Here is a 3,722-nt window from a genome sequence, read left to right on the forward strand (position 1 = left end):
CATTTTTGTTTTCATTTTCTACTGGAAAGTGTAACAACACTAATAACAAAAGCCTGCCAAATTATCATTAAGTACCCCTTAAGAAAATCTTTTTATGAATCGCAGTCTCACCAATGAAAACCATGCTAATGTAAATTTACTATTCACCCATAACAAACCTTCTCTTGGTTCTTTTAACTTCCTTTTCATATTCAATTTTCCAAATACTTTTAAACTTTGTGCTTTCAGAGAAAGTATAGTGTCAACTTCAACTATTCAACCCATAATGTTAGTTGTATACATACATTTATTATGTGCATACATCTATATGGATTTCTATTCTCTTTTGAGTATGTCATTTTCTTGAACTCAGGGTTTGGGCATTGTCCTTAGCTTTCTTGCTCAAGGCTAGTGCTCTACCACTGGAGCCACAGGTCCACTTCTAGCTTGCTTCCTTCCTTTCTTCCTTCCTTCCTTCCTTCCGTCTTTCCTTCCTTCCTTCCTTCCTTCCTTCCTTCCTTCCTTCCTTCCTTCCTTCCTTCCTTTCTCTCTTTCTTTCTCTTTCTTTCTTTCTTTCTTTCTTTCTCTCTTTCTCTTCTTTCTTTCTTTCTTCTCTTTCTTTCTTTCTTTCTTTCTTTCTTTCTTTCTTTCTTTCTTTCTTTCTTTCTTTCTTCTTTCCTTCTTTCTTTTTGGATAGTTAACAGAAGTTAAGAGTCTCACAGACTTTCCTGCTTAGACTGGCTTCAAACCACAATTCTCAGAACTCAACCACCAGAGTATCTAGTATTGCATACATAAGCCTTGGACCCTTGGATCATTTCCATTTTTATTCAAAAGTTCCTTAGTTGCTTTCAGAGTGGCATAAGTTTTAAAATGACAATAAGGTTAGATTGCATAGGCAGCACCATTGAAGGAAAATGAATGCCTTTCATTGTTAATTCAAGTAGCTGTTCTCTAGGGAGCATAGAGATACATTACAGAAATAAATTACAGAAATCAGCCCTTGATTAACTTTCAGAGAAAAATCAATTAATCTTTTCCCTCTCTACAATAAATGTGATTAATAGTTTATATATCCTTCTAGATGCACAGGTATATTTGGAAAGTTATACACACACAGCCTTTCATTCTCAGAGATGTGTGCAGATATATTTCCTAATTGCTTAGCTCCTAATGATTGTTTTTTTAATAACAAGTCCTTCATCATTATTTTTCTTTTTATATTCTGGAAGACCCCCAGTACAAAAACTACTACAATAGTATCCAACAAGCTTTCTAACTATACTCCAATATCTCCACCATTGTTTGACTTATGTTTAGGGGTAGTTTCATGGTTTTCTAATAGGGGTGTAAAATAGCACAAGTCCCAGGTTCAGAAATATATTCCACAGCTACATTACTTATATAAAATGACTTATTCATATAAAGTTATTCATTGCAAAGCCATTAGTCTTAGAAAGCAAAAGGAAAATCATTATTTTATAAGAAATTTATTGGGCCAGAGATGTAGGTCAATGATAGAACGTGCTCAGGACCTTGGTACAAACTTCAATACAACTGGATTTTCAGTGACATATAAAAGTTATGAAGTTTTATATGTGCTTTAAAGATGAAGAAAAAAAGAATAATGTTTAGGATATAAATATTTGTATCAGCACTTGCATAGAAATGTGAAATGATATTAGTACTAATAGTAACTCCTAGTGAGAAGAATGCTTACTATATGAGTAATAACACATTTAAGCAATAGAAATCATAGTAAGAGGAACTACTAAAAGAAACCCCAAAATATTTACAGTATTGTACAGATTAATTTTTGTATAGAAATTCTAGATTTATTTATTAAGCAAAGACAAAACAATTATTATGTAAAGGACTGAGAAATTCATCACAATTCATTTGATCTGTTACAGATTCTAAGATAGTAGAAATTCAAGGCAATACCTAAGAGACCAGAGCAGAGCAGATGATAAAACAGGGCAGAAGCTTGCCACTGCATCAGTGGTGGGATTCAGTTGGGGTTTTCCAGAATTGCCAGCAGGGCCTGAATTCATTCATCTGGGCTCCACATTAGTAAGACTCATGTTCATGTGGAACACAACAGAGACTAATTCCTTTGTGATCTTGGCCTTGTCTCCTAAGGGTAAAGTATCCTTATGTCTCAGAGCTGCATCTCAGCTTCAGACTCTCTCTTGCACCATAGTCAACACACACCCCAGGCTCGTGTGTGTTTCACCAAAGTCCTCCTAGTTGTCAGAGATGTACAACAAAGGCAGGAAGGGGAGGCCTACTCAGACAATACCAGTCACAGAAAATTTGAGGTGAGTATTAAACTACAGACAACCCCTTGGTTAAGTTAATTCAGCTTTGTTAATAAAGTCATAGTTTCTCCTGTTGACAACCTGCTGCCTCAGTGTAGTTTGTCTTGAGAAAGGTATGGTTGAACCATAGTGAGTTTTGAAGAAAAAAAAAAAAGCCTTTCATCAGCCCCACTCCACAGTGGAAGAGGCACCCAGTTCCCTCCTACACTTCCAAGCAGAAAGTAGATGAAAGGCCTTTCGGTGGTCAACATCTGCATCCTCAGACTGCCCAGCAACAGTTGGTGTGGTATCCACCACCTACCTTCTTCATATCTCTTATTGAATCTTCTGTCCGGACTCCAACCACTAATTATCCTGACTGCTCACTGACTAAGACAGCATTCCTTCTAAACTCTTCCATGTGGCTTGTCCTTCTGCTGTTAAATGGGATAATCCTTCTTCATGGGTACAAATGGAGGGATACCCCCCTGTTCTTGTCCGTGTGCTTCAACACCATGCTCTTTTCCATCATAATCATCCCAGTCTTCATCCTCAGGATCTGGTTCTGGTTCGAAATAGGTTCCATACCATCCTTACTGTCTCCTTCTTCATCAGAAAGAGCGTCTCTTGATTCTTCTTCCAATCTGGCATTCACCATAACGTACAAATATTTGTGAGGATAGGCATTTAGATCCCTGGAGTCTAGTAGTGGGGTATTCCAGTGAGAATCCTAATCCAGAACTATCTAAGCAAGACAGGTGGCTCTCAGCAATGTAGCGGGTACTGGTGTCAAGGCCCTTCGGGTTCAGCTCAGCCATGGTATCCTGCTACCCCTGGACCCTCTCTGCTGGCTAAGGCGGGAGGAAATTTTTAAGCAGCACAAATTAATTTTATTTGGATATAATAAATCCAATAAAAGGGAAAGATGGCTCCTTACGTCATGGTCTATATTTACTTTTAGAGTAAGACTATATTTGATATATTTTTATTGTAAACTAAACAATTAGAAAGTATTTTGAAGTGAGTCACTCATTAATTTGGTAAATGAGTTTTCTCAAAATTATATGAAAAATGGCAAAACTATTTTCTTCTCAAAACTTCAAGTGTTTCCTAACCCTATTTCTTTTAAAAACATATTTCTCAAAAATCCTAAAATTAAGGTGTTCATTGATGACTCGACTCTTTAATCCAAGCAATCTAAGTGTTTGAGAACAGAAAGATTGTAGTCCCTGGCGAGTCCTGTTAGGAAAATATCGAAAGATTCCCTTCTCAACGAATAAAGGGACCCACAGGTGTGCACCCGTCGTTCTGAGCTCTGGGAGGAGATGAGGTTGGAGGGATCACGGTGCCAGGCCAGCCTAGGTGGAAAAGTCTGAGACTGCAACTCCATAGATGGAGGCTGGATGTAGAGGCACTAGGGTCTGCAACGAGAGACCTCTAGTG

General features: G+C 37.6%; 1 pseudogene; it reads right to left on the reverse strand.

The window, feature by feature from the left end:
- Nucleotides 1–2,462: 2,462 nt before the first annotated feature.
- Nucleotides 2,463–3,163, reverse strand: LOC125362991 (annotated as a pseudogene).
- Nucleotides 3,164–3,722: the final 559 nt, after the last annotated feature.

Source organism: Perognathus longimembris, chromosome 14, assembly GCF_023159225.1.
Source record: "Perognathus longimembris pacificus isolate PPM17 chromosome 14, ASM2315922v1, whole genome shotgun sequence".
Taxonomy (NCBI): Eukaryota; Metazoa; Chordata; class Mammalia; order Rodentia; family Heteromyidae; genus Perognathus; species Perognathus longimembris.